General features: G+C 44.6%; 5 non-coding genes across 5 annotated transcripts; all 5 read left to right on the forward strand.

The window, feature by feature from the left end:
- Nucleotides 1-1305: 1305 nt before the first annotated feature.
- trnas-gcu (transfer RNA serine (anticodon GCU)) lies at nt 1306-1387 on the forward strand. Its single transcript has one exon. It is a non-coding gene; the product is annotated as a tRNA-Ser (tRNA).
- Nucleotides 1388-2670: 1283 nt separating this feature from the next.
- trnag-ucc (transfer RNA glycine (anticodon UCC)) lies at nt 2671-2742 on the forward strand. Its single transcript has one exon. It is a non-coding gene; the product is annotated as a tRNA-Gly (tRNA).
- A 307-nt stretch (nt 2743-3049) lies between these two features.
- Nucleotides 3050-3131, forward strand: trnas-aga (transfer RNA serine (anticodon AGA)). Its single transcript has one exon. It is a non-coding gene; the product is annotated as a tRNA-Ser (tRNA).
- Nucleotides 3132-8180: 5049 nt separating this feature from the next.
- Nucleotides 8181-8262, forward strand: trnas-cga (transfer RNA serine (anticodon CGA)). The gene has a single exon. It is a non-coding gene; the product is annotated as a tRNA-Ser (tRNA).
- Nucleotides 8263-12566: 4304 nt separating this feature from the next.
- On the forward strand, nt 12567-12640 carry trnap-agg (transfer RNA proline (anticodon AGG)). Its single transcript has one exon. It is a non-coding gene; the product is annotated as a tRNA-Pro (tRNA).
- Nucleotides 12641-13150: the final 510 nt, after the last annotated feature.

The following is a 13150-nucleotide window of genomic DNA, read 5'->3' on the forward strand; positions in this document are numbered from 1 at the left end:
GAACATTTCACACAAAAGAAGAAAAAACTTCTGCCCAAGACGGATGATATTTACAAACCGGGAACACGTTTACACAACAGGGAAGAATTTGTCAGAACCACAGTGAAGATCTGTCAACGGGAGAGTCACAGTTCCAAACAGAGAGAACAGTTACACAGCAGAGAGCACAGTTACACAACACAACATACATTTCAAAACAGGGCCTATATTCGTGGAACAGAAAGTCCCTTTTCATACTTAATCAGTTTCTCCATCTCAGTGTTTTGCCGGTTTGCTCGAATATTTTCTGTCTCTCATTGTGAGTGTCTCCTAATAGTTTTTTTATTGTTTTTCTGTGTGTTTGTTCTCTGTCTGTTACATTCGGGGTGATGTTACGTGTTATTATACAGCCAGGGTGAGCTTCCCAGGGTTTTGTTTGTAACAAAAAGAGACAGTGAATAGATTCCTGGCTCGCGGGCAGCAGTAATAAGCAGGGAGGGATTGACTTTGGGAAGCAGAGTGGCGCAGCGGAAGCGTGCTGGGCCCATAACCCAGAGGTCGATGGATCGAAACTCATCCTCTGCTATCACTTACTCACTCCATCAAATAGAAATAGTGATGGTCTTAGTTTTCATTAATGAGTAGCCCAGAGCATTTGTCTCCATTTGCTGGACAGTTTATTCAGCCAACAGCGCGGGATCAATTCCCGGTTCAGTTGAGATTGATCATGAAGGCTCCGCCTTCTCAGTCTTGCTCCTCTCCTGAGGTGTGAATCCTCTGGTTCAATCACAGCCAGTCAGCTCTCCCCATTGATGGCTCCCAGAAACAACTGGGACTGTGAACCTTGCTCGAACTTTACCGACACTGGACAAATCATATTCCTCACACATTGTTCAAATAGAGAAGTTTATTAAAAATAACTAAGCATGAGAATCGGATCATCCCTAAAATTTCATTTCTATCCCAGATTTGGAATTTGTCATTTCAGGAACAATGGCAAACAACCAAAATCCAAAGAGCGACACAGAAAAGCTCCGTGGTTGGGACACACAGCCCTCTACTGGGAGGTCAGACTCTCTCCTGTTGCTCCACAAACTCACAGCACTTGCTCTGTTTTACATCAGGGTCATGTTCGGAGAATTCAAAACCGAACCGGGAGCAGAGAGGTGAACTGTCTCTCTCTTTACTTTCTCTGGATTTACATCAAATGGAAAAGTAACAACGAATCAAGAGAAAGCAGAAAGGCAGCGTTATCCTGCGGGAGAAATGTGTTCTTTGTTACGGATGTTAAAACACAAGAGGTGGTTTGGGGAGCAGCTGCTGCATGACGAGGTGGCCGAGTGGTTAAGGCGATGGACTGCTAATCCATTGTGCTCTGCACGCGTGGGTTCGAATCCCATCCTCGTCGGTGGTGTATTTGTTCTGTCTCCTTATTGCCGGGGAACTGATGTTTCGCTCAGTGTTTTGAGTTTCACGGAACCAAGATGAAGTTTGGACACACAGGCTGGAGGGGTGAATGTTCCAGAACAATTCCACATTCCCATATTTCTAATCCCATGAGAAACTGGAGCTGACGATCGATTCAAGTCAGGACCCCAGTTTTGGACAGGAGTTTGCCACCAGGTAAACATGTGGTTTCAGAAGATCCAAAGCAGACTCCAGCTTCACTTGTGGCCCGAATGGCAGATTTTATCTTTCCAGAATCGGCAGCTCAGCCATGAAAATTAGTGCCGTATTAGCGGGATTGGCCATGCTAAATAGTCCCTCAGTGTCAGGGGGATTAGCACGGTAAATATGTGGGGTTATGAGGATACAGATTGGGTGGGATTGTTGTCGGTGCAGGACCGACGGAAGTTCCGTAATTAAAACTAATGCAAATAACGATTACTTACTCAGAGCGGGTGATGGTGGTATTGTGGTGAGTGTACCTGCCTTCTAAACTGTTGACTCGGGCTCGATTCCCGGCTATTGCAATGATAATTTATTTAGAACCTGATCGCGGCCTCTTGGACTTTAAACGGAGTGAACAAAAAACAGAGGCAGGCACGCTGGAGTTGTTTCAGAGTAACTGAGACAGGCACATGAGTGGGTTGGAGATGGGAGGATATAGGAAACTGTTTTAAATAAGGTTCGTTAGCATTGGGACGACCCTGGTAATGGAAAAGGATATGGGATGATAATAATGTTATTTCTCTTTTCATTCACAGGTTTAAGTCGGTCCGCCTCGTGTCCAACGAGGGGCATACACGCGATGGGTCGTACTGGGGCTGCTCTTGGTTGTTCGAGATTGGCCTAGTGCTTCATGTCATTAGTGTGTGCCTAAACTGGACCAGATACTGGGCAAGATGACAGCTCAATGACTATCGCTGTTTGCTGTGCAGACACATGGATTTGGGCCGGTGTCTGTGGGAGTTTGCACATTCTCCCCGTGCTTGCGTGGGTTTTCTCCGGGTGCTCCGGTTTCCTCCCACACCCCAAAGATGTGCTGTTAGGCTGATTGGCAGGAATAAATTCTCCCTAAATTAGTTTCCCTCAATGTGGATGGCCATAAAAACAATAGATGAGGGTCATGGGTGGAGAGGTGGACTGGTAGTAATAAAATGGCGGCGCGGGCTCGTTGGGCCGAAGGGCCTGTTTCCGGGGCTGTTTTTGTTCTTTGTTCTTAAAATAAGAGCTGCTTGCGCGTTGTGAGCGATGGTGGTATAGTGGTGAGCATAGCTGCCTTCCAAGCAGTTGACCCGGGTTCAATTCCCGGCCATCGCATTGATAATTTACTTACAACTTTATCCTCTTCCTCCTGTGTTTTCAACCGAGTGGACAAAACCAGGGCGAGCGCAACAGTTTACGATAATGAAATACCATAGCGATTTGTCTTTTTCTTTGTAATGAAAAATTACTGAGATACAAAAACAAGTCTCTGACCCAGTAAGTGAGTTCTCCGTCAGAAACAAAGATACAAAAGTAAAGGAACAAATTTCAGCTCACACACTGTGCTCTGTACAATAACGGTGCCTGATGAAGTTAGTATGAACGCTACTGAGGTGATTATATTAGCTAAACACCCCGTGGAGCTGCGATGGCCGAGTGGTTAAGGCGTTGGATTAGAAATCCAATGGGGTTTCCCCGCGCAGGTTCGAGTCCTGCTCGCAGCGATTATCATTGCAAGTGTTTGCTTCCGGCAGCCCCAGAGTCAGAACTCCTTCTGGTATTTTGGTGCCAAGTATGTGGATCACCATCATGTTTTCAGCTCCATGGCTCCGGGCCGAGTGCAGGAAGGTGAGCTTGAAGAGGACACCTGGGTGCCCTCGGGCTGGCATGAACAAGATAAGCCGAATGATTCAGTGCTGTTCCCTTTCTCTGGTTCCATGAGGGAAATCATAATGTGAGCAGATTGAAAAACAACAGCATCAGGAGCGCAAGGACAAAACAAGGTCTCATTTCAGAGAAAGATTCTTATGGAATGACACACAGAACATAAGAAATAAATTTCATCAGAATACACTGAATGATCATTTCAAAATGCTGCTTGGATGATATGACATCGTGTTCATTCAAACACATTGCTGCAAGCTGGTCATTATTGGGCGTTAGGAACTCCTGGTTATAGCAGATTGGGAATGGAAGGAGCAGCTTCACATCTGCACATTGACAGGTCAAACTGTGTCTCAGATTGACAGCTCCCAGGACAGGTTTTCCTCTCCTCTCGCTCTGTGCTGTGGATTCTCGGGGATTAGTTGGAGTTTCCCAGCTCAGTAACTGTGAAAGCCTCTGAGGCCGGCGATGCTCACAGTGTCTGTTCCCCAGATTCAGGGGGCTGCAGCCAATCAGAGCTGTGCCTGGGTTAACCCAGAGCTGGTTGAAACGATGATATTGTTCACAAGCTGAATTCTATTTGATCAGATGTAGATACAGATTGTGCGCACTCAGTCACTAAACAAGATCCCGCCTTCATATAGAGTTGATGAGAGGGGATGGGGGGATAGAGTGAGTTGGAGCAGTGAGACACAGACCGCCAGACAATGCCTCAGTGACAGAAATCCTTGTAAATTCCGGCTTTATCCAGAGAGATTCTCTTGGAGAAACAGAAGCTGCAGTCTCAGTTCTCATAAGAACATAAGAACTAGGAGCAGGAATAGGGTCCCCCTTCAAAACCATCATGGCTGATCTTTTTGTGGTCTCAGTTCCATTTACCCACCCGCTCACCCTTAATTCCGTTTTTGTTCAAAAATTTATCTATTCTTGCCTTAAAAACATTTAGTGAGGTAGCCTCAACTGCTTCACTGGATACAGAATTCCTCAGATTCACAACCCTTTGTGTAAAGAAGTTCCTCCTCAGCTCAGTCCTAAATCCGCTTCCCCTTATTTTGAGGCTACCCTGCACCAACTCCCCCCTCCTCCACCGCCCCCACCCGCCCAATTCTAGTTTCACCCGCCAATGGAAACAACTTCCCTGCTTCAATCTTATCTATTCCCTTCATAATTTTATATGGTTCGATAAGATTTCCCCTCATTCTTCTGAACTGCATTGAGTACACCTCCAGTCTATTCAGTTTCTCCTCATATGCCAAAACTCTCATCTATGGAATCAACCTAGTGAGTCTCCTCTGCACTCCCTCCAGTGCAAGTACATCCTTTCTCAAGTACACGTTACCCCACAGCAACTGCAAACCAACTCCTTGAGATTCCTGCACAAGGACACCCAGGTCCCTTTGCAGAGCAGCATGCTGCAATGTTTTCCTATTTAAATAATAGTCCATTTTGCTGTTATTCCTACCAAAAGGGATGATATCAGATTTACCAACATCGTACTCCATCTGCCAGACCCTTGCCCACTCACTTAGATTATCTATATCTCTTTGCAGACTTTCAGCATCCTCTGCACACTTTGCTCTTCCACCCATCTTAGTGTCATCTGTGAATTTTGACACATTCACAGTACTCCGACTCATATTGTAGCAGAGACACATTATTAATCCCACACTCAGAAACAATGCTGCATTTTGACAGAAGAGATGGGGAGAGGCAAGAAAAAAAAATGGTCCAGTTCTAAACAGTGTGCAAGCTCAGAGGGGCCTGAGGTTCAGAGAGATCTTTGAGAGTGAGATGACATTTTGAACATGTCGTTCGGAAAGCGGATTGGATCCTTGGCTTCATAAGTGGAGGCGATGTTTCTGCATAGAATCTCTGCATTGGAAAAAGAAGCCATTTGGCCCATCGAGTCTACAACTTTCTGAAAGAACATCTTTGGTGCAATTTTACCTGGCTAATCCCCAGAACCTATACATCCTGGGACACTGAGGGACAATTTAACATGGCCAATGCACCTAACCAGCATGCGATTGGAATGTGGGAGGAAACTGGAGCACCCAGAGGAAACACATGTAGGCACAAGGAGAACGGGCAAACTCCACACACCCAAGGCCCGAATCAAACACGGGCACCAGTGCTAACCACTATGCCGCTTTGCCACCCTATTTAATAAAAATATGCTTCATTGTTTTATATTTTGTTTTGCCTTAATTGCTCGTGGCTGGATTCAGGGACAGATATTGAGGATTTGAGGTAAGATGTGGAGGCACGCGATCGCTGACAGACTTTCCGACTGAAATCTTGTATTTAAAGAAACCGTTATCTTGAAATCTAACTTTGGGACTCAGCAGGGGAATTGGGTGTGTTCTTTGATTGAAAAATCGTTTCATTTTATACAAGAGAGACTCGGAGATCTCATGATCAGAACAGACACACAAACACAGTTGGATTAGTCTGACCCGCCCGCTCCTTTCATACACTCTCTCTTCCACAATATTCACATCTACACATTCACAGGACAAAACTTTCACCAAATGGAAGGTCCGAGGACGGAAATTGTCCTTCTCCCGGCCTTTGCTCCTGATTCCAGGGGGTTAGTTAGAGTTTTTCACCTCAGTAACTGTTAAACACTCTGAGGGCCGCTCCCCGCAGATTGTCTTTCAATTCATTCATGGAATGTGGGTGTCTCTGTCTGGGTCAGCATTTATTACCCATCCCTAATTACCCTTGGGAAGGTGGGGGTGAGCTGCCTTTTTGAACTGCTGAAGTATATGTGATGTAGGATCACACCTGTTAACCAGATTCTGTGGCAATTGGACAGTGAGCCACAGATGCTGCATTCAGGGGCTGTTGGTCAGATTCCGTGGCAAGACCCAATCATGTCTGCCCACCACCGAACCCCACACCCCCCACCCCCCCACCTTCCCCCCAACCGCCCTTCAATTATTATAGTGATTGCAAATATCATTGTGTTTCCTTAGGGTCAATATACAAAGTATTTTCTCTCAGAATCTCTAAATTCTGTTTCCACTAGTAGGAGATACCAGAACCAGAGAGGGCACAACCTCAGGCTAAAGGGACGATACTTTCAAACAGGGATGAGGAGGAATTTTTTTCAGCCAGAGAGTTGTTCATCTGTGGAACTGTTTGCCACTGAAGGCTGTGGAGGCCGGGTCACTGAGTGTCATTAAGACAGAGACAGATAAGTTCTTGATGAATAAAGAGATCAGGGTTAATGAGAAAAGGAGAATGGGGATGAGAAAACTATCAGCATGATTGAATGGCGGAGCAGACTCAATGGACCGAGTGGGATAATTCTGATCCTGCGTTTTATGGTCTTATGGTGATTCACTCAACTTTTCCAACTCACTCTGTCGGATATGGTGTAAGGTGGCACTGAGAGAATGGGATGGAGAGAGAATGCGGTGACTGCAGTCTGACTCTGATTCTTCAAACCAGTTAGTGCCCCCTTGTAGAAAGTGAATGTGTCTGAGAACAGGAGAAAAGCAGGTCGTGAGACAGGGATTTATTTTCCATAAAAAGTAAAACAAACTTCGAACCAGTCAGTGTCTGTCTGAGAACTGGAGGGGAGGGGAGGGGGTCTGCTCAAATAAAATTCACATCAATATTCTCATCATCCATGTGTGTCTGACGGAAAATCTAGTTTAAAATTGCTGTCCGTGGAAACTTTGTTCATTTTTTTTTTAAAGTTCTCGAAACTAATCAATGAATTCTCAGTCAGAAACAGTGGTAAAGAGGAAGCTGAACCTGTCCAGACAAGCCAAGTTCAGTTTACAAACTGCGTTATGGACACATCTCGTGTCTGATGAAATCAGCAACTCAGTTAGTTCCGTAATTATAACTAATGAAAATAACGACTCTTTCAACCAAGCGAGTTTTGGTGATATCGCGGTGGGCAGAACTGCCTTTCAAGCAGCTGGCACGGGTTCAATTCCCGGCGTCGCAATGGGAATTTATTTAGAAACTTATCCTCTTGTGTCTTAATCGAGGGATTGAGTTTAGGAGTCGGGAGGTAATGCTGGAACTTTATAAGACCCTTGTCAGGCCTCATTTGGAGTATTGTGCGCAGTTCTGGTCGCCTCACTATAGGAAGGATGTAGAAGCTATTGAAAGGGTGCAGAGGAGATTTACAAGGATGTTGCCTGGACTGGGAGGCATGTCTTATGAAGTTAGGTTGAGGGAGCTGGGACTCTTTTCCCTGGAGAGACGAAGGTTGAGAGGCGACCTGATAGAAGTTTACAAAATGTTGGGAGGAATAGATAGGGTGGACTCTCAGAGGCTATTTCCCCGGTTTGAAATGGTCGCTACGAGAGGACACAGATTTAAGGTGCGGGGAGGGAGGTTCAGAAGTGATGTTAGGGGTAAGTTTTTCACTCAGAGGGTGGTGAGTGAATGGAATCGGCTGCCGTCAGTGGTGGTGGAGGCGAACTCGCTGGGGTCTTTTAAAAGACTTCTGGATGAGTATATGGGGTTTAATGAGATTGAGGGTTATAGATAGGTCTGTAGGTTGGTAGGTGATGATGTGACCGGCTCAACTTGTGGGCCGAAGGGCCTGTTTGTGCTGTAGTGTTCTATGTTCTATGTTCTATGTCTCGAAACAAATGGACATAAAGTTCAAACTCAACATTTGATGGTAATGAAATGAAAATAAATGTTTCATATTTTTCCCCTAAAATTCGGAATCTATTTGCTTTTAATGAACATTTTTTTGGAAACATAAAAACAAGTCTCTGAACTAATAAATGAGTTCTCATTCAGAGAGGAAGTTACAAAATAAAAGATGAACACATTCAGCTCACACACTGCTCTCGGCATCATTGCTGTGTCTGATAAAGTTAGTAGAAATGTTACTGAATTCAGCAGAAGCCGTAGCTGCGATGGCCGAGTGGTTAAGGCGTTGGACTCGAAATCCAATGGGGTTTCCCCGCGCAGGTTCGAACCCTGCTCGCAGCGAATCTGGTGTCAAATGTTTAAAACTAACGATTTGTTTAGCGGAGCAACCGCTAAATAAAATGTAACCTTCGACGTTCTCCTTTTCAAGAAGTGGATTTGTGCTGTGGGCCGGGATGTACTCAGCTGGCGAACTGGGCCGAGTGTGCTGGAAATTCCATGAGAAAGATCATGACGTGAAAAGAGAGAGAAATAAAGCAGCATCAGGGCAACAAGGACAAAACAGCGTCTCATATCAGAGGAAGATTCTTATGTAATTACTCACAGAACATAAAGATCATATTTCACCAGAATACAGTGAATGAATGAGAACTTCAAAATGCTGCTTAGAAATATGAAATTGTGTTCATTCAAACACATTGCAAAAGCTGCTCATTACTGGGCGTAAGACATTCCTGGTTTTAACAGCTTGAGAAAGGAGATTTCAGGTAGGAAAATAGGGAGGGAGAATCGTTTTGGAAAACTAGGAAACGAGGATCATATATAATTTTAAGAAATCAGTGAAAATTTCCTGTTTAGAATCGTGTTAACAATCTTGTTGCTATATTTCATTTCTTCCTGAAATCAAACACAGGTTTTGGCCTCAACTACTTCCTGTGGCAGTGAATTCCACACCTTCACCATTCTCTGGAGAACGCCTAGTTCTGGAGTCCCCCATCATCGGGAACATTCTTTCTGAATCTACCTTGTCTAATCCTGTCAGAATTTTATCAGTTTCCATGAGATCCCCTCTCACTCTTCTAAACTCCAATGAGCACATTTCTAGTCGAGTAGCCGTTCTAGGAGATTCTATAATTAGGGGGATTGATAACATCCTTTGTATCGAGAGTCCCACACAGTATGTTGCCTGCTCGGTGCCATGGTGAGGGACATCTCTGATTGGCTTGAAAGGATATTGAAGTAGGAGTGGGGATGGGATCCAGTTGTTGTGATCCATACTGTGATAAACAACCTTATCTCTGTGAAATCGATTCTAAACGTGAAATGTTCACTGATTTCTCATGGTTATTTAGAGTCCTTTTTGAGTAACGGTGGAAGACCGTGTAAAAGGACCTGTTTGGGGTTCACCAGCAACGAGGAAATACATTAAAGAACAGATCCTCAGGGGTTACAATCTCTGGATTATTACCCGAGCCACATACAAATTGGCATTGGGGTGATTGACATAATGTAAAGTTCACTGGACTGAAGTCTGGAGCTGGGAGTGAAGTTACGAGGAGTGATTAGAAAAATGAGGGCCTTTTTCTCTGGGGTTTAATTACATTTTTCAGGATGTGATGGTGGGGGTAAAGAGAGCCGAATGATTCCTGCTGGTGGAGGCTGGGTGAACCCTGAGACCTGGTTTCGGGGGAGGATGGGTAGAGAGAAAGAGGGACAGAGTTTAACTCCCAGGAGAGAAGCTGAGTAACACTTGAGGCCGCTCCAAGTTTTGGAATCTTGCCCTCACCCAAAAGGGAATCAGTGAATTGTTAACCCGGGATCGATATCTTCTTGTTAACAGTGGTTATTAAGGGTGACGGGGTAAAGGGGTGAAGGTGGAGATTGGAAACAAAGCCGCCTTCACCTTCCCGAATAACAGAGCAGGCTCGAGGGACTGAATGGACTCGTCCTACTCCCACGCCCTGTGAGCAGATATCTCAGAGCATTTTAGTGATTGCAGAAGGTTACAGAGATAGGGAGGGTTGTAGTGGCTGGTGGTGGTAGGAGAGGGAAAATAGTTGTAATTGCTGGAGGAGGTTACAGGGAGAGGGAGGGGTGTAGGAGCCGGATGTAATTATAGAGATAGGGAGGGTTGTAGTGAGTGGAAGGCTTTACAGAGATAGGGAGGTCCGCAGATGCTGGAGGAGGCTACTGACCTATATCTGGGTGGACAGGTTTCAATCTCAAACTGTGCCAAAGGTGCAAAACTTGAAAATATTCTGAACTTTAATAAGAAGGATATTGATCATCTTCAAGAAGATGTAGACAGGCTGGTGGAATGGACAGGCACGTGACAGATACAACTTAATTAACGTAAGGAAGTGTGAAGTGAGACATTTTGGTCCGAAGATCAAGGAGAGACGATATAAAATAAAGTGTACACCTTTACCCTTCCTAATCCCCATTGCACCTTTACTGCGCTGAGATGCCACAGTCTCTTCACCCATCTCAGAACTCATGAATATCCAGCCTGAAGTCTGCATTTCACCGTCTACTTGTACAGTGATCATAAAACATTTGGCACTCCAACTTTCCTTGGCATCTTCTGAAACGATTCCCTGCTCCGTCTGACAACTCAGTCAATGTCGCATCTTCACTTAGTGCCCTGCCCATGGTAGGATTATCCTGTCCAGTCCCCATAGTGTTTCACCTTGCTCAGTTGTATTGCCCAGATTGCATCGTTCGAACTTTTCGATTCTCCATTAATAAAAAATGAATAGCGGGACTTTCTGTAGCAGAGTGGCGCAGCGGAAGCGTGCTGGGCCCATAACTCAGAGGTCGATGGATCGAAACCATTCTCTACTGTTTCGCTTTTTGCAACAGCAAAAAGGATTCCATGGCGGCTCCTTCAAAATGATTTGTCATTTCCATCCAGGGTGCAGTAACTTTCTTCCTCTTCTCGTTACTAGTTAACATTTGAATGAATAACAGATCGCTGAAATGTCATTTACTCACAAACAGACACAAGCTGTAAATGTTGCAAAGATACACAAGCCGAGGATTTTTTTTTCCCTTGGGGCATAACTATAAGGTTCATGGTGGGAGATATAGGAGGGATGTCCGAGGTAGATTCTTCACTCAGAGAGTGGTTGGGGTGTGGAATACACTGCTGCTGTGATAGTGGAGTCGGACACTTTAGGAACTTTCAAGCGGTTATTGATAGGCACATGGAGCACTCCAGAATGATAGGGAGTGGGATAGCTTGATCTTGGGTTTGAACATAACTCGGCACAACATTGAGGGCCGAAGGGCCTGTGCTGTTCTATGTTCTATGTTCAAGAATCATCCCTTGAATAAACACTGCCACCTTTCAATGTTTAGCGGGTGAGTTTCATGAAGAGCTGAGTGTGATTCCCGCCTTTCTGCTTCTGTACAAATTTAGTCAAAGGAAAATTATACAAATATATCTTCAATTCTCCTTGTCTTTCACAAAGAACTGAGCGTGTGTTGGATACAGTTTCAACAGTAGCTTTAAAAAGATAGAGAATGGATTTACAAATTTAAAATCCAAGGGTGACATCAATGCCTGAAGTGGTTTTCAGGCTGTGGCGATTAGAATAACAATGCACATTCTCAATTTCAATTGTTCAAAATCATAGAATGGAGCATCCATTGTGGATGAAAGGAAACTTTAAACTGTGCCGCTGTGCTGTGCTTCAGGAGCTGGTTTTACACAAATCTCCGTTAATGAGATGTTGCCTCACCTGCTGAGCATTTCCAGCATTTTTTTGTTTTTTTTGTCAGATTTCCAGCTTCCAGCTTTGCGTTGTGTTCTGTGCAGGTGTTTAACTGGAACAGGGAACAGGTTCTGATCAGCCCCGTGACAGATAGAGTAGAATGTATCTCCCAACTATCAGGCCTGCGAGATGAGACTTCAAGCTGTACAGGGGAGTGAGGAAGAGAGAGAGGGAGCATCATTCTGTGAGGGACAGATTTCCTGTATAGAGGAGGAACAGGTCTATATTTCCACAACTGTTTTAACAGACATCAGATGTCCCAACATGACTTGCGATCACTGAAATCCCTCTTAACCTTTTAAGTATGAGATTATTGAATTTATCAAAAGTTTCCACATTGTCAAATATCCATCTAAGGACAAGTAAAGTAAAATTTCAGCCTGTGTCTCTGTGTCGCGTTGGACTTCCAAATGATGGTAATTCAGTCACTTAAAGGTTGTGAGTTTGAGTCCCACCACAATCGGATTATGGATCAGGTTAGTAACAAAGCAGTTGCTGCTTCATTGATGTGATTCACCTTCGGCACCGACATTTCCTGCCCTGCCATCTCTCCATGCTGTTTCTGTTAACCCGGCTCCCAGGGAAACCACTGACTCGAGAATAAATCACAAACCTTTCTTAAAGTTTGACACAACGTTTGCTGGTTGGGTGAGAAATAGTAACATCTTTTTCAATTAGATATTTCATTTATTTTGGAAGATAAATAAGATTAAGGAACGCAAACAAGCAACAACAACTTATAAATAACTACAATCAATAAATAAATACCAGTGTCCTACAACCTGCCAGTGTCTCCTTTTTCACAAATATCATCAGATCTGGAACGTATTTCCAGCATTCCGCTGAACCCACCCACCCACCACAGATACAGGCTCTGTGGCTTAGTTGGTTAAAGCACCTGCTTAGGAAGTAGGAGATACTGGGTTCAAATCCCAGCGGAGCCTTGGCTCTTTTTCTATGTTATTCTGATGTTTCTGCTGCGCTTGTCCTTCTGGGTCCCAATGGGCGTGGGTTTGGAAGGTGCTGGCAAAGGAGCTTTACTGAGTTGCTGCAGTGCATCGTGTACATAGAACATAGAACATTACAGCGCGGAACAGGCCCTTCGGCCCACAATGTTGCGCCGACCAGTCTTATTTTTTTAAAAAAAACATTGACCCACTAATCTAAACCAATCCCTTTTCGTCCATAAACCTATCCACCAATCTCTTAAACGCCCCCAAACTAGGCGCATTTACAACTGCAGCAGGCAGGGCATTCCAGTCCCTCACCACCCTCTGGGTAAAGAACCTGCCCCTGACATCCGTCCTATAACTACCCCCCATTAATTTAAAGCCATGCCCCCTCCTGCTAGATTTCTCCATCCGAGGAAACAGGCTATCACCATCCACCCTATCTAAACCTCTAATCATCTTATATGTTTCTATAAGATCCCCTCTTAGCCGCCTTCTTTCCAG

This window comes from Carcharhinus amblyrhynchos, unplaced genomic scaffold (genome assembly GCF_965287045.1).
Source record: "Carcharhinus amblyrhynchos unplaced genomic scaffold, sCarAmb.v2.hapA scaffold_42, whole genome shotgun sequence".
NCBI lineage: Eukaryota > Metazoa > Chordata > Chondrichthyes > Carcharhiniformes > Carcharhinidae > Carcharhinus > Carcharhinus amblyrhynchos.